At 35.5% G+C, this 27,684-nt stretch overlaps 1 pseudogene; it reads left to right on the top strand.

Moving 5' to 3' along the window:
* Positions 1 to 7,157: 7,157 nt before the first annotated feature.
* On the top strand, positions 7,158 to 8,150 carry LOC117028860 (heterogeneous nuclear ribonucleoprotein D-like; annotated as a pseudogene).
* Positions 8,151 to 27,684: the final 19,534 nt, after the last annotated feature.

Raw genomic sequence — 27,684 nt, 5'->3', positions numbered from 1 at the left:
AGGTAAAATAGTCTACAATATCTTATCTACTTCATATTGCTTATTAATTATTCCTTCTTGAAGTCGTTGGCAAATTATTATTTTTAAGAGAAGTGAAAAATTTTTAGTATGTGACTTTAAGCAATTTGCCTTTTCAAAGTCAAGCATTAGCTCATATTCTTCCATCTTCTCATATTAGATTCCTACCCATTTCCTACATAAATAAGAATTGAGACTTCCCAATTCCACTAAGATTAAGTTGTGTCAGTTTATATCTACTTACCTCCAGCAATTTCAGTATTTTCACCTAACTAAAAGATTTACTTAATAGTTTTAATATTCCTAAAATCATAAAAAATTTAGGCGCTGGTAACATTGTGGTAATCAGAAATAGGTCTGCTTTACTCATGGCGTGGAAAAGGCTTAAAACGTAATTCAGCAGTAGCAAAGGTAAAATTTATTTCTCTTATATGAGTAAAGATATGAAGCTCATTTTTCATATTCCAATGTCCAAATCAAAAATGCTGAGATGCCTTAAGACAATTCCACTAGTAAGAACACTCCTAGAATCTAACAAGATATTTAACATTTTGTGAAAAAGAATGAAAAAATTGCCCCACATCAAGAAACGTTCTAAAGTGATGCCTTGGAAAAATCACTTGTACTTTAATAACTTAGAAAGATCTATCTCATTCATAATGAGCAAAAGTCAATAACAAATTCCATGCTGTGTTCGAGAACAGCCCAAAAAGCATTTTATACAACATATCAGTATGATAGGTCAGACAGAAATCCAGAGTTAATATATGCTTCACTTTTAAGCTAGAAAAACATGAAAGCAAAATTAAAACGTTATGTTACTGAATGCCTCAGTTAGCAAATTGTTTTGCTCTAAGGGAGATAAATAAAATTTGGCAATATGTGGGTTTTGTTTTTGCCTTCTTTTCAATCTCTTCTTAATCAACATTTTTAACTACTTTTATATTACTACTAAAGTAATACTAAAATAATACTACTAAACTATTGTTACTTTAGATTTAGATTTGGAAGTTATCAACCAAAAATATGGTCTATAAAGCCTTGAAAGTAAATGTAAACCCTTAGACAGACTGAAAAGAACAAGGTAAACAAAGAGATGAAAGGAGAAATTTGGGGAACACTATTATTTAGGGGTCAAACATAACAACAGACAGAAAAGGGAACAAACTTAGTACAAATAGAGGAAGCTGGAGAGTTTGAAGATACAGAAAAAGAAAAAAAGGCTCAATTGATGCAGGAAGCTCTTAGAAATAGATCAGGAAGGGGTGTTAGTCATGGGAGCCAGAAGATAAAGTGTAGAAATTCACCTTTACAGAGGGAGAAACACCTCACCACATAAAGACCATTTCAGCCTGAATGGATTTGGATGTGGATGTTTTCTTCTAGGAATGGCTGTAGAAAAATTCAAAAAAAGGTCACATATCCTATCATGTTGGTGATATTTAAACAAATATCTATTTAAAATATCTGGTAAGAAATAAAAAAGAGTTTCCTAGGAGCATACAGAACATAAAAGTGCTGAAGACTCTAGCCAATAAATATCCTTCCCTTTTGAATAGGTTGGAAATAGGAAAGGAGAGCAATAGGTTGAAGACTTTGTTGGTTAAGAAGTTCAAGCACTTTTTTGTTGTTGTTATTTGTCATTGTTGTTGGGACATTTCAGAGGGAAAGTTTAGAATATGAAAAGATAAAGAAGTCAATAAAAAGAACAGAGGTATGATTTTAGAGATATATATTTTCAATAGATTAATTTGCTTTTCTTGTGCACAAATACTTATGCGTGAACTTCCCCCATTCAGCTGCAAGTACCTTTGAGGGAATTAAGACGGGCAACGGGGGAATGAAAAGGAGAGTTAATGAACAGCCTTGCCTTTCAAATTGGCTTCTGAAGCCCATTTCATTGAGGGCCATGTAACAGCAAAAACTTTGAATTTGCAAGAGTCGAAGTTGTCATGGAGGGAAAACAGGATCAGGATCAAAGATCAAAAACCAGATCCCTGAAAGAAAACAGCAGTAAGTTTATTGATAAGCATAGTTTTAAAATGCAAACAGCAGTGTTTTCCAGTTATTCTTTGATAGTGTTAGTTCTGGTTGAAAGGTCAGGAGAACCTATACGGCAGATAAGCGAGGGCCTTCAAAATCTCAGGGGACCATTCTTGTTAGAGAATGGAAACATCAGTAAGATTACCGGACTTTTTCCAAGAGCAAGACCTGTCTTTACCAGCCCCAGAGGAGGGAGACATTGCCTATGCTTATAAGCAGTCATTGACCCTTCAGTGGTAAGGTGAAGGTAGGCTCTACACATGTCTGTGTGACACTTGCCAACCTTCAGCAGGATAAATTCCCTTCACGACTACTCCCACTGGACAATCTCTCCTTTAATGTCCCAAACTACTGAGATGCTCTGCAAATAGGATAATATTCTGGATCACCAGAAACACACTTGAAGGTAGAGAGAAAGACAAAGCTCCATAAGCCCCTGGACTTGGATGGGAATACGCAGAGCCGGAGGAGAGCACCCACACCCCCAAACAGGGGCAACACTGACGTCTGTTTCAATTTTACTTTTTAGCAAGAAGACAATTGCTGTAAAAAGGACTTTGGAGGGTCAATGTAATCAACACCAAAGATATAAGCCGGGTCACATATGGGGAAGTAGGAATACTTATTTAGAGGTGGGGAAGAATCAAGGGGAACTAAAATACAGAGGAGAAAATAAGAAAAGGGTGGGAAATAACTAGATATCAAAAATATGCACATAAATATAGGAGAATAGATCATTTTCACTAAGGTGGTGCTGGGTCGAGTGGTAGGTGTATGTTTTGAGGTTTGAGAAATTTGGAGAGTCTTTGAAACGGATCTGTGGCTGACGGGACATGTTGTAAATAGGACATCATTCCAAAAGTCCAGCTGATGTTGGGTTGTGTACATTTGTAGTTTAAAACATCAATTAACCACCAAAATATAACAACATTCATTATGATTCAATTTATTTTGGTTTAACTTATTTTCCCAGTAACAGATGTCCATGTTATTTTGCTGGTTGCCAAGCCACATGAATCTGTTTTGATAATAATTGTGGGGATTATTTAAAAATATGACATGTTTTATTAGACATAAACTGAATATTTAAATGTCACTAAATGAATTTTTTTCCAAAAAATAAGGCTACAAAATTCCAATAAAATTACACTTCTACCATCTGTTATGCAAAAAAAGTCTAGGCTTTAAAATTTTAGTATGTATAAGCACTTGACTTCCAGCATTTGCCTATATACTGTGATTTACTAAATTGTTACTTTAAATGAACAGAAAGAATAAAATGAAAATGGAACCAGCAGGAATAGAAAAGTTTTATTAGCCCAGGGAGGCATTATACAGAAATGTCAAACTGACCACCTACTGAAAATGGCTGGAACCCTCACTTCTTTCTAAATGTCACCACCTGCTCAGAATAAACACTGTAGATGGTTGTACTAGCAACGTTATATGATGTTCTTTTAAAGTTACCCATATTTCATTCACTCTTTTTCCCTCCAAACTTGAGTAACACTGCATTTTAGTTTGCTTTTTCCCTAGCAACATGTCATAAAGCTCCTGCTTTCCTATCCCAGATGAATTTCCTATGGATCAGGCTCCTTCAAATGCCCTTCTAATCCTTCAAGGATTGCTCCAGCCCAACATGAAAACAGCATAAGACTCAAAGTCAGAAAACTTGAACTTGACTTCAGAATCTGCCCTTTGCTAGCTACATGGCTTTTGAGCAACTCTCAATCTGTCTGGATGACAATTTCCTTCTCTGGAAAACAGAAAGACTCTGAGTCTTGTCTCACCCTATAAATTCTCTGATTCAAATACATAATCCCTTAATACTAGCAAGCACACTGAAGCAGAAATTATAAACAATCAAATTAGATCCACACAGGATGCTAAAACTCTCATAAAAAGGGAATCTAGACTACTATACCAAAATTTTTCCACCAAATTCCCCAGATTTTCCATTTGTGATTCAAATTTTCATGTGAGTGAGACTCTAGTAATGATGTCAGAAAGAAAAGATATATATGTGTGTATATGTGCATGTGTATACACTAAATGTGTGTATGTATGTATACATATACATATATACATGTGTATGTGTGTGTGTATATATATATGTGTATATATATATATATATATATATATATATTCTAGAAACCATCTTACAATTCATTGATGTCAAAAGATACTACTTTGCAATGTTAAGATTTGCTTACTTGTATAAACTATATCCAACCACAGGATTACTAGGAAAACAATGATAGAAGAACATCTGATATGTTATTTTTATAAAAGTATGCTTCAACAAGAACAAACTAGTACAAAGAACTTGTTATTATTCCTAAATATTTAAAATTATTTTGATGAAAGGACATGCCTTTTAGGAAATTACAATAAATGTGTATTTACATTAAGTGCGTTTTTTAAGTCTCTGAAATAAAACTAAACTATTTTGTTCAGTATCAAGAGGGAATGTGTACAGAATTGTTTCCCACAATAACTAAATTCAATGAATCTGACATTTAGTTTCTGCAAAAGAATCATGTATCTGCTCACATACATAAATACACAGGTAAAATAAGTGATAAAACTATAACATTTTCATTAAACTCCCATAAGATAAAACAAAATAAATCAAATCAATTCCAAGAATCATTTTACACTGATAAGATATTAACTAAACCATTGTCTCAAAATTACAGAAACTTGTTAAATAATCTCTTACCATATTGACATCAGGTGTATGTCAATGTTTTTTGTGCTCCTATATATAGTGACAACTTCATTGCATTGCATATTAATCCTCCAAACCTTTATGACCTCAAAAAATTATTTAGAATTGACTTATGGACTCTATTTCAAAACTCACATAAATGTAGAGTATTTTACACAAGAGTATACATTTTACCCTTATTATTATTTTTGGAGTATACAAATGCCATTTCAAAACCAAGGTTCAATTTTTCCTTTACTCATCATGTCATATTACATGTGTATTCAACATCCAACAATTTAAATTATTAATATGGGAAAGAAGAATACCCCTCAGTGCAGGTAGCTACAGTGGCAGGTCCATCTGCTTATGACTTCATTAACCTGTAACAGCTAACTTATAGCATTCTCCTTTTATTTCAAAGATCTGATATCTTAGACAGGTTCAGACCTCTGAACACTGATTCCCATATTTCCAGCTCACTTACTCTAATCATTAGTAGTACTCTAATAACATTTCAAACCCTTCAGACCACTAATCCACGGATCTATCACTTTTTCACTAGCAATAAACTCTTCATTGTTTCACTTTCTTTTTATTCAGTTTAGATCTCTGGTCCACAATTCTAATCTAGTCTTTGAATAAAACTTGAATTACCTTGTACTTGCTCCCTTACCCCAAAAAAAAAAAAAAAAAAAAAAACTCAATCCCAATTAAACTCAATTATCTTCCCATACCATGCCTGCACCCATGCTGCTCATCATGACTGTAGAAAGTATACACAGCCATCCTGGCCCCTCTCATTTTACACTTGGGACCATTTATCTCAGTTAGGACTTCAGTATGCTCTATAGTTCTAATACATATCCCCTGTGAGTTCACTCTCCCAATCTCTAAAAGATTATTTCACACTATCTTGGATCTCCTCAAATTTCCAACACCCACCCACCTCTCATCCTCACTCTTGGGTAATGATCATATTCTTAGTTCACTAAGCCAACTGAAGCAATCAAAATAGAACTTTCTCCTCTTCCTACCTCATCTGCCATCATGCCTGCATGTGTACCTATATGTCCTGAATTTCCTTCCTTTTATAATGAATGAAGTGTCCCTCCATCTACCTAAGGTCAACCCATTCACTTATAAGCATTTCATCCTTCTCTCCATCTCAAGAACTCTGTTCCTTTAATTATCTCTTTTCTTTCAAACATAAATTTCATGTTTTCTCTGGTTATTGGATTTCTATTTATATACAAACATTCTATACTCTCACTAAACAACAACAAAAAAACTCTTTATACCTTATGAGTTACTAGATGGTAGTTACTGCTCAATTTCGTTGTTGGAATTTTGGCAAAACTTCTCAAAGGATTTGTTTATGTTTGTTTACTGCCTCCACTGATCTTTTAGGGCTTTGATCACTACCATTCCATTGAAATCGCTTTACTCAAGGATAATGACAATTTCCATGTTGATAAATTCCATGGTTATATGACCTATATTTAGTCCTAATTTTACTCAACTTCTTAGCAGCATTTGACTTAGACATTCCTTCCTTCTTGAAACATTTTCTTCTCTTCAATTCTAAAACACTACACGTTCCCAGTTTTTATTTTACTATTTCTTTTCAGACTTCTTTCCTGCATTTTCTTCCTCTTCCTGACTCTTAAGTATGAGAAGGAGCTAGAACGCAGTCTTTGCCTCTCTGCTTTCTCTATCCATCCTCACTTCTTGGTAATGCCATCCATTCTCTAGGCTTTGGAAGCCATCTATAAAATTTGTTAACTCCTAAACATGTATCTTCATCCTACCCAGTAGAATATCCCCACTGTCTCTTGACTGTTCATCTGACTGCTGAATGTCTATTTTCACTTGGATCTTTAATAAACTCTCACTTGGATCTTTAATGTTTCTAAAATAGAAACATAATTATTTCCCCCACCCCTTCAATGAATCACCATTCATCCAGCTGCTCAGGCCCAAAACTGTATTTATTTATTTATTTATTTATTTATTTATTTATTTATTTATTTTATTTTCTACATCCAAAATGCAAATCCTAAAACATGAGCAACTGCATGTATCTGAACCTAACTACTTCTCTTTACCTCGACGGTTAGCACCTTAGTCTGAAGTGTTGCCTCCACAGTAGCTCAAGTGATTTTAATTTTTTAAAAATCTGATTATGCCACTTCTCATGTCAACAACCCCCAAAGGTTTTCCATCGGGTTCACCATGGTCACTTTACACCGTGGTCTAGTAGGTACTGTGTGATCTCCCGTCCTACCTGTTTCTTGAACCTCATCACCTAATGCTCCCGCCATTGTTTTCTGAACAGAGTGTACTTACACTTATTGTTTCCATTTCCTTCATATTTTGAGAAGCCATGTTCATTCACTTCATTCAGGTTTTTTGCAAGTTTACATCCCCAGAAAATCCTTTCAAGAACACCCTTTCTAAAATAACCTTCCCCTTGCTCTTTCACCACCATTTTAAAACCCGCCTCACACCAGGTGCTGTGGCTGCTGCCGTGATTCAGAATGCACGCCAGCACCCCCTGCCGACAACTCTGCCACCATGCAGGACATGAACTAGTACAGCAACACAGACGAATTCCAAAGGGATTCAAGACCAACGAGATCAGATAGCAGGATGATGATGGTAGACTGCACAGTTAAAACAAATCCAGTCATGGATAGATCAAGAGCATTTGGATTTGTGCTTTGCAAAGATGCTGCTGGTCTGGATAAGGTTTGGGAAGTGAAGGAACATAAACTGGATGACAAATTGATAGATGCCCAAAGAGCCAAAGCTTTAAAAAGGAAGGAACCCCCTAAAATGTTTTTGTGGGTGTATTGAGCCCAAATACCTCTGAAGAACAAATTAAAGAATATTTGGGAGCCTTTGGAGAGGTTGAAAAGATTGAACTTCTCATGGATACAAAAGCAAGTGGAAGAAAATTTTGTTTTATCATATATACAGATGAAGAGCCAATAAAGAAATTGTTAAGAAGCAGATATCATCGAATTGTTTCTGGGAAATGCGAAATCAAAGTTATACAACCCAAAGGGGTAAATAAACAAAGACAGAAAGGAAGAAGAGGAACTGCAGCTGGTGGACAAGGTGGTACCAGGGGTCATGGCCCAGGTCAGGGCCAAAACTGGGACCAAAGGTTTAATCACTATTGTGGTCAAGGACGTGGAAATTACAAGAGTGCCTATGGTGATGATCTAAATTATGGTGGCTATGATTATACTGGGTATAACTATGGGAACTATGGATATGGACAGGGATATACAAACTACAGTGGCCAATAGAGCACATATGGCAAGGTGTCCGAGGGCGTGGCAATCACCAAAACAATTATCAGCCACACTAATAGAGAAAAATAAGAGGAGATTGCCAAAATATCGCATCTTGCAGGACGACAGTGAAGATTGATCTTCTGTTGATCTAAGATGATTATTTTATAAAATATTTTCTGGGTATAAGACACAACTGTGTCCAATTGTATGTAGTCACTTATTGGTTTTCTTTGTTTTTACTTTGTCTTTTGCTCTCTGTGTTACATGACTCAATGTGGATTTGTGTTGACACAAATTTTATTTGCATGATTTCATGTTAAACTTCAAATAAATTCTACCTCATGTAGAAAAAATATAAATAATAAAAATAAAATAACCCTCACCTTTCACACTTTGCCTTCAGTCTGCTTCATTTTTCTTCATGGGTACAACTTACCTCTAAGAAATATTATAATATTATAATATTATAATATTATATATATATGTATATATTTGCTTATTTATTTGCTATCTCCACCAATGGACTATAAATAAGGACATGTTCTCACTCTTGCTAACACAGTATCTAGCACATAGTGAGAGAAAAATAACTGATGAACAAATGATAACAAAACAAATGAATTTAGATAAATCCAAGACAAAATTCAACGCTGTAAACTTCTCTTTCTATTGAAGATTCTATTACCTATTCTCATGTGTCATTAACAATACATCTATGGTGGCTTGAATTACACAGAACGTTCCTTAGTACTTTTACTAACTATGAATTTCAAATATAGGAGTTGTAGATAGTTACTTTTGTCTACTACTTTAGCATGATATTCGAAGATGAATTCCATTCACATCTAATCATATTCATGAATCATATTCACCACAAGATCTCCCCTGCCCTTGTTCTAGAATAGTATATCATTGTAGATTTTGAATCAAACTGCCTGAGTTCCAATCCAGGTTTCACTCATTACTGGTTGTGTAACCTTAAACAAATGATTTAATCATTCTGTGCTTTTGCTTCTTCATCTGTACAATGGAGATAATATCCGTAATATAAATTGAGGGTTAAAAGAAATAATGCAGGGAAGGTACTTGCATATAGTGCTAGTCCTCTACTTGCACTCAAAAAATGTCAGCTATTATTATTACATATAAATTTCAGAAAGTCCTGACTGCGTCATCCACTACTTAATGAAAAGTAAAATATTTCTGAGGACACTGACTTTCTTCTCACTATAAATGATTTGTGAAACATATATGGTAGGCAAGTTTTTAAAAAAAATATCAGGATTTCTAGGATTAGAACCTGCCAGCCCTACTTGTCATGATATTAGGTCCTGACTATCTAATGCTCAGATTCTGAATTCTGCTTACCTTCCTAGACTTCAGAGATCTGCCCACCTCTCTCTATGCAGGTATCCTCCCAGGACTTGAGTATTTTCCTCCATCTCCTGACTACTTATAAGATGGTCACACAATACTACTTGCCATTTGCCAGATCTTTGCATATCTTAAATCCGGCATCTTTATATCTCTGCCATAAACTTTGTAAATCATATTTATGGTCACTATTATCTGAACCTGATCCATTTCTGACTGTTTCTTTACAAGTTTTCATATCCTGATAGGTTAATATGACATACTTCTCAGCATAATTTTGTATTTCATATTATGTTCTTTGGGGGATTTAGTCAGAGATAAAATAATAACTAAATTCAAACTCATGTCAACCACTAACCTATTTGCTGTCTTCATCTAATTTGTTTTATTTTTCACAGGATTTTTCTCCTCTGCATATATTTTATTCTTCTGTTTCTTTGAAACTAATACTGCTCTCTATTGAATACAGTGAGTAATTTACATGATTAAATCAAAAGGATCTTTCTATTAAAATGGATTTCTTTTTTTTAAATATTTTATGGAAGAGCACTTATTTTCTAGGAACTAACTAGTAAGAATTGCTATGTTGTGTTATAAAGCTTGATTTGAACTATAAACTAGAATTAAAACAAAATAGTTACAGATTATTTAGTAAATTAAAAATGCGATCTTCAAAATATGTTTCTATTGCTATTCTTAAAGTTCAGCAATTCTATCTTATTGGATTAGAACAAGGTAATAAAGTAGCAACAAATAGGCTCAATTGTTTTTTTCATGTGTAAGTGACTCTATTACTTGAAAAAACTTTGAAGTGCTTTATTTTAGCACATCCACTTTAATGTATACACTGTCCAAGGATGCCCATCACGAGATTTTAAACTTGTTTACACATTTATAAACTTGAAGGCCAGAAATAGGTAACAAACTTTAAGAGTGAAGAGTAAAAATAAAATTAGCCGTACATTCTACACAAAAGTTAATGCTTTCATAGTGCTAAATAATAGTGTGAAAATGCAGACATTTTGTGCTTTAACTGGATTAATAAACAAGAAATGAACAGAACATAAACGAAACTGAATGGCTATCAAATGCAATACTCAAACCTAATTAAGGAGAACACTGCGTTGTAAGTCTCTCCAAATGAAACTGAAGTATTGAGGGTCATGCTGATTAACATGCTAAATAAATATAAATCAGTGGTGTGATTCTGCTATTAAAGCTAATGAGTTACTGAGGTGCTTTTATAGTAGAATGGCAGCACAAATGGTAAGTGAAGCTTTCTAAATTATCGAAGAAAACATACAAAGGTTAGAGAGGACTCAAAGGAAAAATCTAGCATAAGAGTTTGACCATTGGAAAGACTTAATAATACATCAGAGAATCATGAATAATTGTTCCCAGAGTATATTGCAGATTTGAACAAGATGCAGTACTAAGGAACAGAACAAAATGTTTAGTAATATAATGAAATATTCTGACAATAAGCATAGGTAAACATCAGACTGACTTTATCAAATTGGGGAGCCATTTGCCTAGAGAGATTTTTAACATATACAAGCTTTCCATTGATGATTTAGCTATAACATAGTTCTTTCAAAAATGCTCAGATGTTCACGAGTTACCTTGCAAAGTTATAATTATTAAAAGACACACTAGGCACTTCACTTGGCATTTAATAAAACCTCTTTTGGTGACATCTATTTCAAATTGTACTTGGCTGTTCTTAATGACCTTACAATATGTTTTGGAATTCCAAAAGAAGTGAAACTTGAGATTTAGAATCAGAGAACCTGATTCTGAATTCCAGCTGAACCAGTTTTTCTTCTCACTCACCATGACCACAGTGTAAAGAAATAAGGTTGTTAGTCAGAAGAAAGAACCCAGATGTGCTCTTATGTTAAGGAGAAAGAGACAAACATCCAAGAAGCCATAGCAATTCCCATTAATTAAAAAATACATATAAACTTAAACATGAGCTCCTAGGCTTTCTGACATGTATTTTGATAGAAGGACATAAAGTCACAAATAATGTCTCTTATTTATAAATGTGCTTTCAACAAATATATAAGAAAGACAAATAATTTAAACACAATTGTTAATAATGGACCAAATCCAAAAGCAGATATCCCAATCATAGTTGTGAGACACAGAAGAAGAAAAGCAGAATTTAGAAGAATCTCCAATGCACGAAAAGAGGAATCAGTCCCATATTTCCAAGGTTAATAATTATAAGTACTTTGCAGGTGAAAGGAAACTGGATATTGATATCAGAAACTCAATTTGCAGATAAATAGCTGTTATCATGCTGAAGTTGAAAATGTGTATATTGCTTCTTCCTTAATGAGTTCACTTATGGTCAATATATCTTTTTGTTATCTTCAATAAACATTAAGTTTAAAAAGAAAAAAATATGTATACTCTCCAGGTGTGGCTATACAAAGCTCCAAGAGCTAAATTAGTTGTTCCTAAATATTATAGCCTGAAGTGAAAAAACAAATAACAATACCCTTTAAGAGGACCATCTTAAGGAGACTTACTTGTGTTTTGATGACCCACAAATGACAAAATTAAGATTAGTAGTTCCCATATTTGGTAAGAATCTAAAGAGTTCCTAGATAGCTTTCTTTAAAATACCAAGTTTTAGTATTTGGTTTTAGAATTTGGGAGAATATAAATATGGGATGGAGATCTTTAATGTGTATTGTGTAGCTCCCAAGTGTTTGTGACATACAATTAAGGCACACAAATATATATCAACGTATATTTAAAACTAAAGCCACAACATTGGGCAGTTAATCTAGAATCGAAATATTATTAATCTGTTCCGTAAATACCATTCTGAGTTACATAAAATTGCCATTTTTTAGTAGGGCAGAAGTAGCTAAATATTGGCAGTTTAATATTGCTTAACTAATATTTATTTAATCAGTTTTGTAGTAGAGGATCAGTTATAGGCACTGATGATACAGTGGGAGCATACTTAGAGTCTGATGTGTAAATAAAGTAAAGTAATCCTCTTCAGTTTTAATGGCCTTTTAGTGTCTCTATAGCCCACCCGCCCAACCCCACGACTTCTTTTAACCCATCCATCCATTCTATCAATATTTATTTGGCACTTTATACCTAGGTATTGAAAATACATTCATCACCAAAGGAAACATAATCCCTGCCTTCATGAAGCTTAAATCTCAGTCAGGAAAACAGACATCAAAACAAACAACCCTCACAATGTTGTAAGTATAAACATTGTGAAAAGTTCATTAAAAAAGAGGTAAAAGAGTCTTTGAAAGAGTAGACCAAGAAGATCTTGTCTGATTTTTGAGGGTCCACATTTTGTAATCAGGAGTGTAGATTCTTTGAAGACTATAGAATGGAGGGACCTGTAATAATGTTTAATATCCAGTTTAACTTAGACTGAGTGCTTTAAAAATATTATCTCATTTAATCGTCACAGCAAAACAGGCAGTATTATAGTCCCCATTTTACGGATCAGAAACTGAATCTTAATGGGTTCAGTAACTTCCTTAAGAAAACAAAATTAGTAAAGGCACTTGATCTTAGACAAAAAGCTAAGAAGTGATAAAACTAGTAAATGATATTAGAATGTGCACTCCAACAGTCTCTCCTTCCAGTATCTATGTTTTCAGCCATTGTACCTGTAGCTCAACTCTGGTTTATCCTGCCTGGACAAATATCCACAGCCCTACTAAGCAATTCTCCTAACAATTCTCCCTAGGATTTTTCAACGAAGCCCTTTTCTTTGTGAGCTGAAATTGAATTGAGAAAAGCAGGGCAGGAGAATGCTGACCATGCTCTCATGGTCAATCAGCTAAGAAACAACTGAGACCAGTTGTCTCAAGTAGCTATCGTGTCTGTTCACACAACCCTATAAAAAGTGATCTGAAGTTTCCTTTCAGTTTAGAACTGATATCTGAGATTCAACACTTATGAATGGAAGCAAACTTTATCTAACTCCATATATGCATACTCCAAAGAAGCTAAAGCTTACAAACAACTGTAAAAGAAGGGCATCAGAGTTTCACGTGCCTGCTTGTATACATTGGAAATAGAAAAAAAAAAGGAAAGTCAACTCCAAAATTTAGCAGACAGTGTTAAAAGTTAAGTAAAGCACACAATGTTAAATCCTTAGGCAGATTTAGCATAATTCAGACAGGAGAAATGCATCCCAATATACTTGACAGGAATTGTTCCTAAACTGTTAATTTCATGGCAGATAACCTTTACTTATCTCTTCTCAATCACTGCTGATAAAAAATGATATTATGAACACTACTATTTAGTGGACTTAATCTGACATGTAAAATAACATTGAGAAATACAATATAATTATTATTGTAATCAGCAAATGTCAAATATAGAAGATAAAATTTCCTGGACCACTATATTCCCTCTTTCTAAATATCCACCTCTCCCATGTGGCTAAGGAAAAGAGGCACAATCTTGACCATTTTCCCTGAGGCACCATTTTAGGAAACATTTCCACTCTGGGAATCATAAATACATACTTTTTATGGATCTCTTCGTCTAGATGTAGATGCTAAGGTTGTTTTGCAATCTCTCACACTCAGTAAAGTATAGTAAAATGGAACATCATTTATAGCATGTTAAGAGAAACGTTGTTACTGCTGTGTGGTACATGAGCTTATGTATGAAACAGGTTTCTTGGGTTGCAAGCAACAGAAACCAACATGAACATTTTAATCAAGAAAGGAATGCATGGGAAGGCGATACAGGAGTTCACAGGATTGAGGGAAGGCAAAGAACCAGACTTAAAAGTGACAAGAAACAGGTAACGACAAATCTTTCCAGGCTCTCCAATGAGTTCTGCTGCTCCTAGGATGAAATGCCAATCATTTCTTCTCTTATGAATTACTCTGATCAAGTTTCAAATGCCCCTTAAAAAAAAAAAAAAAAAAAAAAAGAGCATCTGACTGAATAAGCTGAGATCACAGGCCTGTACATTTTTCCTGTACAAAGGAGGATTCTAGTAAAGCTCTAATAAAGAAAGGCTTCTATTTCTGGAGTAAAAAAACTTGACTGATTGCGTTAAAACAACTACATACTAATGGTGGATCTTTTCCCAAAAGGAAATCAGTTCCAAAGGACAGATCAATGTTGGTTGGCAGAAGACAAGAAAACTAAATAAAACAAGTTTTCCCCGAAACTGTATATTTGCCTTACCTCTGACTCAACAATACCACTCCTAGATATTTGCCAAAACATAAATGCATGCATAGGTTCTCAAAAGATATGTTCAAAAATACGCAGAGTGATTTTCTTGGTAGTAGGCCAAAACAGGAAATCACTCAAATGTCCATTAACAGTAAAGTGGATAAACACTACACACAATAACATAGATGACCTCACAAGTATACTGTTGAGGAGACGGAACCAGGTACAGAGCGTACCAAATGCATGACTTAGTACATGATTCTGCTACCAAATTGAAAGCAAGCAAAACTAACCTCTGATGTTAGAGGTCAACGCATGAGTTACTCTCGGGAAGATAGAGACTAGCAGGGAACAGGACGGAGTTCTTGGGTGCTACTGCTGGGCTGTTTCTTGAACTGGGTACTGCTAAATGACTGTGTTCAGTCAGTAAAAATCTATCCACCTGTGTCTCCTTGTGGTGAGCACTTTTCTCTGTGTGTTCCTGAATATGTATCACATACACACAATCTCTACATTCAAAATTGGGTAAAGGAATTATGGTAGCATAAATTGTAGAACAAAATCAGAATGGATTAAAGAAATCAGTATAGCTCTCCCAATGTAGAAGTGACTAAAAAACAAAATGGAATCAGCCCAATATTTTTATTAGTTTTTATATAATATTAAAGGTAACTCATGGCATTCTGTTCACATGCATACTTTCTGGAATTAGCCAAGTCAGGGTTCAATTCCCAGCAAGGCTTTTTACTAATTATTTAACCACTAGTAAATTAATCTCTATAAGCTTTAGTTTTTTTCAGCAGTAAAATGTGTATGAGGTCTGACAATTGGGTTCACGAACTCATCCTAGAAAAAGTCCTACATACCTCATTGCTGAATATCACTATAATCACCTTCGAAGTACTCCCCTTGGGAAGCTATGCACTCATGCCAGCGTCTAGTCCACCCTTCAAAGCGATTTTGGAACTCTTTTCCTGAAATGGCCATCAGAGCTATGGTAGTATTACCCTTGATGTCCTGAATGTCATCAAAATGTCTTCCTTTCGATGTTTCCTTTCTCTTTGGGTAAAAAAAAGAAGTCAATGGGGGCCAGATGAGTAGAAAGGTGAGTTGGGAGGTTGTACCAGTACAGTTATTTGTTTACTGGCTATAAACGTCCTCACAAACAGTGCCCTGTGAGCTGGTGCATTGTCATGATGCAAGAGCCATGAATTGTTGGCGAAAAGTTCAGGTCGCCTAACTTTTTCATGCAGGCTTTTCAGCACTTCCAAATAGTAAACTTTGTTAACTGTTTGTCCAGCTGGTACAAATTCATAATCCCTCTGATGTCAAAAAAGTTTAGCAACATCGTTGCAACAAGTTTGCAAACTTAATTGTCAGACCTCATATACTAATACCTACATCACAAGATTATAGATATTATACAATAAAATAATATGTATAAATGGCTTAGCACAGGATTCAACATGTAGTGGAAACTACTGCTAGTATTGTTGAAGTGCTTTCATACACATTGTCTGAAATTCACTATAATTCTAAGAGGTGGTCATGCTAGGTGAGATGCGATGTAATGCCCTCCACAACTTTGGACTTATACCCACTGATGGCACACAAAATGATTTCAGGTGGCATACAGGTATGGCCTTAAATAACACTGACTGGCATAGTAGGAAAATTATTCTCTTTCAAAGCTTTTGATTACACTAATAAAATTTCTCAGTTTGATACTAGTATGTTCCAACCTCTTTCTATGGCTTGCTAATATCCTTTTTAACAAAGAAAGATCAAACTTCAGGCTCCGATCCTTAGTTAGATTCTCTTGCTAGAACTTAATGATATTGATTTAGTGGGTGTTTTTTTTTTGATTGGTTCATTCATTTATTCTTTTCTTTATATTCCACATATAAGTGAGATCATACGATATTTGTCTTTCTCTGTCTGACTTGTTTCACTTAACGTAATATTCTCTAGGTCCATCCATATTGTTGCAAATGGTAACATTTCATTCTTCTTTATGGCTGTGTAATACTGCATTGTACAAATGTACGAAAGAAGTCCATAAAACACAGGGACAGAACAAACCCAAAACTAAATCGATTGTGGTGCATTCATACAATTGATTTTGTTTTGGTTTTGGTCTGTGCCTGTGTTTTACGGACACCTTTCACTTATGGCAAATGTTAGCATTCATCTATTTTTAATAACTACATATAATTTTACTTTACATAAATTTTCAGGTTAAATGAGAGTCAATTAAAATATATTTAGGATTTAATAGAACATTTGGAACACACACCATAAAAAAAATGACAATTTGTGATTGATGTGTCAGACTCCCCATACCTTCCACCCAAAATAAATTAGGAATGGGAATACAAGAGTTCCTGTTCCATGGTCCTTGGGCCCCTGATCCAGACCAAAGATATTAATAGCAATCAAAGAGGAGAGAAGGAAGGCTTGTGAAAATATTTATTGTTGCAATCTTAAGAAATCGTACTTTCAACTCCTAGCAGAGTCAGGGGCTTCTAGCCTTCTTCCTCCCCCACCCACCATGAAAACTGTTTTTGAAATATGTCTCCTGAAATTGTTAGATACAGAAGGCTGGTGCTTGGCTCAAGCCTGAGAAAACAAAACCATGAATGAGATCTGGCTCCTGCCTGTGAAAGATGGGTGCAGTCTTTGCTGAGATAATGAAACCAGGAGAGATCTACTGTGGCAGGATCAGCTTACACTTCAGCATTTGGTAGGCCTCGGAATCCCAAGAAGTGTTTCCTGCGGACCAGTGAATGCCACACCAGGGAGAGACAGAGAGAGAGAATGAGAATGCAAAGAGACATCTTGGGTCCTTCCCTATAAGGCTGCTTGGAGGGACCAAAGACCTCTGGAGAAAGAGTTACAGCAGCAGATGCTTAAAGGCTGAACAAGTCAACGAAGGGACCTCTCTCGATAGAAATATCTCCTGCCCAGAAGGGCAGGACCAGGAGCAAACCCAGGAAGAGCCCAAAAGAGTGCCCCATATTTCAGGCTACGCTGCAGGACACAGCTTATTACCAGACCACACACACCAAATGAAGGTTTATTTTGTCCTAGCCCCTGACCAAACCTTGCTTCCCCTTGTTGAGTCAAAACAGCAATTGTTAGGGGAAAGGAAAAGGAGAAGGAAATCTCACTGTACATCCCTCTCCTCGATTCCCTGGTCATTTCTATTCTGAAGCAGATCCCTGCAAGCAAAGATGAGGTTATAGAAGAAGGAGAAATTATTTAATGTATGCAAATGCAGAGTCCAATTATGGTATTAAACATTCTAATTTGTGAGTTGAGATTATATGCAAATTAGAAAGACTAAGGTCTGAGCAGAAAACTCACAGATATAATGTAGTTTTCCTCAAGAGGAAGGAAAAATTAGCACACTGGAAAAAGTTTACAGGGATGGTGGAAGGCAGAAACAATTCGTTACATGATGTCTGATTATATCACGAGTTGTGCTTATTAAATATACTTGTTTATAGTTATTAAACAATAAATGAAATGAATTATAATAAGCTTTTCATGGTCTAATCAGATAAACATATAGATAAAATTTGATATTTTCCTAAATGATATTTTCTGTGCAGAAAGAATCAGAAGGATACATAATATAATTTCTATAAATAGAAGAGAAACTCCCAAAGTGCAGCATTAAAATTTTTTAAAAATGAAAATTGACTTCGACAGATGAATAGATAAAGAAGTGTAATATATATACACAATGGAATACTATTCGGCATTAAGAAAACATGAAATATGACCATTTGTGACAACATGGATGGATCTTGAGAGTATAATGCTAAGCGAAATAAGTCAGACAGAAAAAGCAGAGAACCATATGATTTCACTGATATGTGGTATATAAATCAAAAACAACAAAAGAACATGAGAAACAAAAACTCATAGACACAGACAGTAGTTTAGTGGTTACCAGAGGGTAAGGGGGGCGGGGGTGGGAGATGAGGGTAAGGGGGATCAAATATATGGTGATGGAAGGAGAACTGACTCTGGGTGGTGAACACACAATGGGATTTATAGATGATGTAATACAGAATTGTACACCTGAAATCTATGTAATTTTACAAACGATTGTCACCCCAATAATTTTTTTTAAAAAATGAAAATTGAGATTAGAAGTAGAAATCCTTACACTTAAAAATTATAAACCCAACCATAAACAATCTTCAATATGAAATTACCATAAAATATTAGCCATGAGTCAATTTTTTAGAAGATTTAGTAAGGCTTTGTATCATAAAACAAATACAAGGCATATAAGAGTGGAAACTTCGTTTCCTGTTAAGCTATAAACTTCTATGAGAAACCTAACCATATATTTCAAGCCCACAGTTTGAGTGACTTAGAGGATTTTTTATCTTTTATTTATCTGTACTCAGAGCGACTGGGTTTATGTATATAATCTTCTCAAATAATGTCTCACATTTATTACTTTATTGTACACATATTCTGAATACCTACTTGCATTTCAGACCTTGTTCTAGGTAGTTAAACAATGGTGAACTAGACATATATATGTTCACTTCTCTCAGGAATCAATGAAAAATGAACAAGAATGACACGTGTCACAAAATAGTAGAAAATATAAAGTGCTTCAAGGAGTAATGAGTAGTCCTAATGGGGAGTGAGGGAGGGGAAAAATTGCTCATTATTTTGGTGCACAATAAGAAATGTGGTCACTGAGACAGATTCAGCATGCTCTTAAAATGATAATAAAAACATAATAATTGGGATACTGATAAAAATATAATGTATATATGGGATTAAATGAATGCTTTCAAGTCATGTTTGATATTGTTTTAAATCAGGTGGCTGTTATATTTCAAAGCATAAGTTCAAAAGAATACTTTGTTTTTCATTCTACGTGGTGTCACAGAAATTCTACTAAGGAAAGATAGACCTTTATCTCACAGTAGTTCACCCAGGCTGTTACCCTAATCATCACTCCAACTTTTCCAGATGCTTGCGTTATTTTTGTTTTGTTTTTTCTTAACATGACTATAATCAGTACAGATGTCCTGTCCATTTTAGCAACAGAGTCAGAAGCTAAATAAAGAACTAGACAGACAAAGAAGCATCCACTGAAAATATCTCAAAAACGGTATATTTTTAAAAGGTACCCTGAGGCACATAGGAAGTTAATTTTGGATTTGAAAACTACTACTTTGGTAAAGCAATATTGTTTATTTGGAAGAAAAAATTGAAGGGAAAGAACAATGGTTTAGATATAGAGCAAAACCATCTACTATAAAAATAAGCATCAAAGAAGAAAAGTAAAAATATGCCATGCAGAAAAACATATTTCCCTAATGTGTTATGAAAAGTAACAAATACTACTAAATCACACTGAGGAAGAGACATTTCTTTACAGTGATTTTCTACAGATGTCAGCTGTGTCAGGTCACTAATTTATGTTTAGAGAAATAAGTAAGAATGAACAATTTTAGTTGAAGAATTTTTAGGTTGGATGTTTAAGCTTTCTTGAAAGGATCACTGGCTATTTTGCATGCATAAAGAATACTTGTAAACACATACTCAAAGCATCTCATTTGTGATAAAAAGGCAGTACTAATCTGTAAAAGGTGCATGCATCACTATGGTAACAACAAAATCAACCAACCTCAGCCCCCTTTATCTTCTCACCCTCCCCACGCACAGTAGTTCTTCATTTTCCTGTTTCTGTTCATGGTATCGTTATTTTCCTGGCTTCCAAAGTTGAAAGCAGCTGTTAAAATCACAAGTTTGGAATTACACAACCACCTGAGGCCCAGCTCTACCACCAGCTGTTTAGCCTGAAGGTAAGTACTTAACCTCTTTCAGCCTCAGTTCTCTATACTAGAGATCTTCCTCACTCACAATAATGCATGTAACCTGAATATAGTAAGCACTCATTATGTGAACCAGTATCATTATTACTGTGATTATCCACCCTTCCTCAGCATCACTATGTTTTATTTTCCTTCTTTTTCATCTGTGTACTGTCTCTGAGCCTGTGACACTTCCTGATGTCTCTAACTCCGTATTTCCTGGAGTTCTACCTTTTTTGGTCACAGACCCATGTTCTACCTTCCTCATAAACAAAACCAAAACAAAAAGAGCATTCCTCTTTTATACACCTAGTTTCTACTCTAAATACAACCCATCCCTTCCGTCCTCCTGCCAAGCCTATCCAAATATGACTCCCAGGTGCATGAAATCACAGGCTGATGGGCTCTCCAGCCTAAAATGTTTTCAGATGAGGAAGCCTATAACACTACCTAACCTATCAGGTAAGCAGTCTTGTTCCTTCTGAACAAGATTACTCTCTGACCTAAGGCATTTAACTTCTGTCATTACCTTTCATCAGGGATTCACCAGAACTTCCCGCATAGAAGCGTTGATGCTCATTGTGAAGAAGAAAGCCTGAGCAAAGAAAAAGAGTTGCTCTGTTGCCACAGATATCACATTCTCAACACGTATACTGTAAGTGCTCCCTTTGATTCATCACCACAGGCTCCTTGGAGTACAAGTACTTGTGTTGAGCTTTGTTTCCTGTCCTTTCTATTCCCCTCATTTTCCCCAACCTCCTCACTCTCCTTCTCTTTCTTGCCACTTGCTGTCTACCACTCCTTTTTTTCTCCTTACCTTTCCTCCTTTTTTTATTAGCCTGAGTGGGTGATTAATGTTTTTTTTCAGATGATCTTAAATATGTTTGGGTGCTTCACGGTGCATCTGGCTTAAACAATACTCTGTTTAGTCACCCAGCATAGCATCTGGAATCTCCTGTTCTAGATAGAGGACATAAAAATAGGGCAAGGTATGAACATTCAGACTGACTGGATGAATGGAATTTAACTCTTGGTGGTTTGTTTGGTTTGATATGTGGTTGTTTTGTTTTTTGTTTTAACTGCCTTAGGACGATTAAACACATTCTAAGAGGAAGACATCACTTGTCTTAGAATAATATGAAAATATTTCACCTCACTTCTAATGAATATTTGAACATTTGAAGATTTGCCTCCTTGCTCTCAAGGAAAAGGAACATTGTTTTAGTTGCTAATAGTTTGGGCTCTGGACTTCCTGATTCATTAAAATCTATAATAAAAGAGAAATCGAGGCTATGACTCTATGCACAGGTATAAAAAGGATCTTGGGAAATATTAGAGGTAGGAGGACCTAGCAGGATGGTTACTAGATGGAATTACAAATATGTGGGAGCTATGGAAGGAATTTCAGAGGTGTTGTCCAGAAGTCTGTGTGTGTGTGTGTGTGTGTGTGTGTATTTGTGCTTATAATGAAAGAAAGAAGTTTGGGCTTGAATGTGAAGGCACTGACCCAAAGAAACTCCAGCATAAAGAAACCATATTGCACCAACTTCTTAGCAGATGACAAATTCAAATTTACATGAGTGAGACTCTGCCACCAGTTATACCTAGGTTTAGTAGTCTCTTTGGTCTTCATGGAGGAAGGAAATCAGCCCTTCCTCACAGATCTTTCTATGGCTGCCCTGCCCAAAAGGGGAAATGCAGTGCCATGTCAAGAAACTGTGTTCTGTTACTTTATTCCGTATTCAAGGCTGTCTGCAGTGCCTCTAGAGCAGGGGTGTCCAAACTGTGGCCCGCGGGCCAACTGCGGCCCGCAATCCATTTTTAATTGGCCCGCAGCAAATTCCAAAAATATATTTAGTTTACTTAAATAAACCAGGTGAGGCAATACGTACTTCACCTCGAGTGAGTGGCCCGGCTGTGTGTGTATTTTACCGCATGTGGCCCTTGGTGAAAAATGTTGAAAAAAGTTTGGATACCTCTGCTCTAGAGAAACTGTAGTCTCCAAAGTCACTCCTGAAAATTAGCAAGATATTGGGGAGAAATTCTCATACCTTTAATTTAGGGAGCTAAACTGAACAACTCATCTCATTACACTTAAGGATAACAGGTATATGAGCTGGGACATGCCCACAGCCTGTCTCCAAGCAGTCCTTGTCTGCCTGCTCTAGCTCTTCCTCCACCTCAATGAGGGAGGGTTTGAGGACTCTAAGGTCATGCAGACTTGAGTCTCAGTAGGCTATCAGTCCTGGAGATGAAGCCTCAACATATAAATCTTATTTTCTAATAATTCATTAGTAACAATTCACTAATAATTCATCATTATAGTATAATTGATAGAGGAGAGTATCCACGATTCATTCCACATTTATCTATGTTGATTGTCTTAACCACAAATGGCCCTCAGTAAAATATTTCATTTAAGGAGGAAAGCCAGAGGTAGGGCACTGATCTGTAGTGACTGTAGATTTGTATTATTTCAACTGCTTGTTTTTCTCTTCTATCTAGCATTCTTTACCCTGCTTGGCAAATTGTGGATAAAATAAGCCAAGTCCCACAGCAAATGTGGTACCACTGCCTCTCACACCATCATCCCATTGACCCCGAACTATACCCTACTTTGGAAATTACTTTTCCATAAAGTTGAACTCAATGTACGAGATCTGACAACAAAGTTCGTGAACCTGTTGCAACGATGTTGCTAACCTTTTTTGATATCAGAGGGATTATTCATTATGAATTTGTACCAACAGGACAAACAGTTAACCACATTTACTATTTGGAAATGCTGAAAAAGCTGCGTGAAAAAGTTAGACAACCTGAACTTTTCGCCAACAATTCATGGCTCTTGTATCAGGACAATGCACCAGCTCACACAGCACTGTCTGTGAGGGATTTTTTTAGCCAGTAAACAAATACATGTATTGGAACCCCCTCCCTACTCACCTAATCTGGCCTTCAATGACTTGTTTCTTTCCCCGAAGATAAAGGAAATATTGAAAGGAAGATATTTCGATGACATTCAGGACATCAAGGATAATACAATAACAGCTCTGATTGCCATTCCAGAAAAAGAGTTCCAAAATTGCTTTGAAGAGTGGACTAGGTGCTGGCATCAGTGCATAACTTCCCAACGGGAGTACTTCAAAGGTGACTGTAGTGATATTCAGCAATGAGGTTTGTAGCACTTTTTCTAGCATGAGTTCGTGAACTTAATTGTCTGGCCTCATATATAAAATCACACATCTAAACATAGAACCTCTTGCCATCAAGGTCATCTTTAGGGCTTGGGGCATTAATTCATGGCAATGTGGGCTCCTGTGACAAAGAACTCAGACCTCAGCCTAAGTTGCTAAGACAGAAATCTCACTGGCAGCTTCATATGAATCAAAAAGGCCATCTTCTTCAGGCAATTTACTCATCCATCTCCTGTGTGCCAGGCAAGGAAAATAACCAGAAAAATGTATATCCAAAAATATAGAGAATGGCAAGAATTTGGGGGAAACCCTCAAATACTTGGTCAAAGTGTTTTACTTCAACTTAGAACTAGCTAAATTTACAATGGTCTGGCATAGACAGAGAACAAAGCCCACCCATAAAGGCTCCTGAGCTCCAGTTTCACCCGGGAGGAAGAATCCTGCAGGTATAGATGATTTAGTATACCTGCTAATGCTGCTCCCTCGTGCTTATGTGTGGCAAAGTGTCACTGTAGAATATGATTGTCACCTATTTATAACATTGAAGACAGTCTACAGGGAACTGTGTTCTTCCTGCCTGCCACTCTGTACTTTCTCATGTTACCAGTTTACTCTGCTGGACCCTCCTTACCTTGTCAAATTTTGGAGTCCCCCGAGTGTAATTCATGGGCTCCTCTTCTTGTCTCATGATTTTGTGTCATCTACTAACTCCTAAATTTATATCTACCGTCCAGGATTCCTCCCCTACATATTCAATTCATGAAATAAACTGTTTAAAGCCCATTTCAAACTATTTTAAATGAAGTTACTTCACTACTCTAAACAGTTTATTCTCCTAGGATTGAAAACAATATCTATATTTTAGGGTTGTTGCAAAGTTGAAATGAAATACCTTAGTGAATGCATTTCTTTAATTTTAATATTAGGGATTAAAATGAGAAAACAGCTTTAATGTTACTTCTCAAATATGCCCAGATATTATTTTCAGTGGCACAAATATAGCGCTATTTTTTAAAATGACATTTCTCTATTCAATGTATAATAAATATGCTAGGTAAGCCTATGCATTTTCCACAGCACTCGCTAGATGGGAATTATATGTTAACTTTGCAAATGTGTCTGGGAAACATGTTTCCTGAATTGATCCTTCAGGAGAAAAAACAATGTTGTGTCTCCAAAAGAAACTAATATGTCCCAATGTAATGGCAACAGACCAACTCAGAAAGACAGACTACTCCATTTATATTCACTTTCTAATTATTCTTTGTATAAAATTTCTAGGGAAAACCATAACTAAAAGAATTGATTGATGAGGTCAATAAAATTGATTCTTTAAAATACTAAAATTCAAATAGAAGTTCGGTTAAATTTTTACACATTCAAACTGCTCTTATGATGTCACAAAGACATGGCACAGTGGATGCTGCATGATGGTCTTGCTCTATTAGTCTAATTATACAAGGCTGCCTTAAAATATATATATAAAAAAAGGGGTCAGCAGGGAATATGACTGACGGATAAAAGTGGATGAGATAAAAGCAAACTCTAAAACCAAATACTATTTTCACCACTTAATACTTTTTTAAAAAATCATTTCCTAGGTAATTTTGATTAATCCAAAAGAAAACCTGGCAACCAGTGCTTTTAATTCAATTTATGGGTGATTAGGGCATTGAGAAGGTAAGAAAATAGCATCGTTAATGGGGCAGCTTTTAAGCATTAAATTACCTTTTGAATGCTTGAAGGAAAACATTTCAAGATTTGAAGAACCCTGCCATGATTATTAAAACCTCTAACAAACGCTGTCCATGCTCTAATATCAAACATAATAAAATTTTTGTTCTACTCACCTTCAACCCTTCAAACCCAGTCAGTCAACCCACCCATGTTGTCACATCTCCAATCTCATCTTCATTATGAATGCCTGTCATTTCAGAGTGGTTTTCCCCTTTCAAGCATAACTTCTTCTCTTTTCCCTTCACCAGTTCTTCAATGATACAGAATCTGATCATAATCCCTGTCATGATCCCTCATCCCTCTACTTATTTCCATTATCCTCAGCTCTTTATTACTTCAGCCTCTTTCATGGACATACCTGTCAATCCAATTTTCGCCATTTGTCTCTTGAGAATCAGCTAAAACATGCAAAGAGAACATACATAGCCTCAATGAATAGGACTAAAATAATTGGCAAGCCATTATGATTATAAAACAAGGAGAGACAGACTCAAATAACAGCAGTAAAATATAATACTGCAATAGAAAAGAACCCGGACAACATGACCAACAAATAGCAGGCAAAGCAGTTCAACAGAAAAGAAATCTTGGTGAATATAAGATCCCTGTGGTATATGTGAGGAAGCTGGCTACATTCAAATAGCAAAATAGATCCTGTTACCCCCAATGGACCTCTATCTGTGTTCTTGCACTCACCTGTTGGAAAGCTTTGGCATATGCTGATAACACTTCTCAAGTCTGCTGTGGTCTCTTGTGACTATTATTCTGGTGTTTATGTCTTAACAAATAAGTTATTGGAGTTATTTATGAACTGAGTGGTATTAATGGTATAGGCTTGGATCATATGTGGCATTTGACTCAGGGAACAATGGCTGTAAGCTACCCCACTTTCTTAAGGATACACATAACACAATGTTAAGATTATATTTGTTGAAATGACAATTAAGACGAGGTATGACTGATATAGGCTCAAGAAATAAACAGAACCTCTTATTTTCCTTACATAAAAACAATATATATATAGCCACTCAGGTCTAACTAGCTTCACACTGTGTGACCTGGGCAATCACACAGAGTCCCATTATCTGAAAAACCACAACTTGATTTAATGCTCTGTTGTTGCCTTCATCCAATTCCTAATAATTTTGTTTTTGAACTTATGTTTCCCTAGTGAAGACTGATGGGACAATGGAGCATGCATGTTAGCAGAAAAGATATATATGTATGTCCATTACTGTTCCTTGTCATCCCATTAGCATATAGAATTTGAAATACTCCATGAGCACAGAATTCTGGTGGACACACAACCTGTGGGAATTCCATGAGACACAAAGCGAGCACAAAGTCACAATGTAAGTGTATTACATCTATGACTAAATAAACAGAGCACACCAGCCCTGAGAAGTCACACTTTCTAGAACCAGAACTTGCTTCAAATGCAGACAGAAGGCAATGCCATTCTAAGAAACATGAACAACCAAGGGATCCTACTGTATCCTTCCATATTTGTGTTACTTTACTGTTTTAGCTAAGCACTTACAGTGCAAATCACTAGAAGAAAAGGAAAAAACAGGGCAATCTATAGTTCCTTTTCATGTCCTTACTCAGGAGAAAGCTGAAGGTAGTAGGTTGGTAGAACATGTGCATATCAAGATGTTAAATAAAAACAGCTGAGTTAGTTTTGTATAGTATTTCCATATGGATGAAATATGAATTGTATAATTTTGGTGGTTATACATACAACTTAAATGTTCCTACATTTGTATTATAAACTGGAATTTTATAATATAAATATGAACAGTAAAAATTCATCTTAATTTTTTTTTTACTTATAATGAAATTAAATAGAAAATACAATGGCAAGTCAAAAGAGAGACTGTGGAAGAATGGAAAAGCCTTTACATTTTGTTACCTTTGATGATTTTTTCCACTTTTTGAACACAAAGTCCTGCATTTTAATTTTGCACTTGACTCTACAAATCATGTAGCCAACCTTTCAACCAGTTTACAGATAAAGAGGGTTGAGTATGTTTAATCATATGTGAAAGAGAAGAAATGGAAAAGAGTATGGGTAGACTTAACCTTGGGATAAACCCTGATTGCTTACACATTTGGAAATAGAAAGATAGCATGCACAAAATATTGTTTATGTAGTCACAACACTTTGACATATGTGACCCCAAAGACATAAACTTTAGAAAGAAGAAAGATGTGGTATAGAGCAATAGTTTTCTATACCACAATTCTCCACTCCCACT

This window comes from Rhinolophus ferrumequinum, chromosome 10, assembly GCF_004115265.2.
Source record: "Rhinolophus ferrumequinum isolate MPI-CBG mRhiFer1 chromosome 10, mRhiFer1_v1.p, whole genome shotgun sequence".
Lineage (NCBI taxonomy): Eukaryota > Metazoa > Chordata > Mammalia > Chiroptera > Rhinolophidae > Rhinolophus > Rhinolophus ferrumequinum.
The sequence above is the reverse complement of the archived record's forward strand: the minus strand, read 5'-3'. Positions and strand labels throughout refer to the sequence as shown.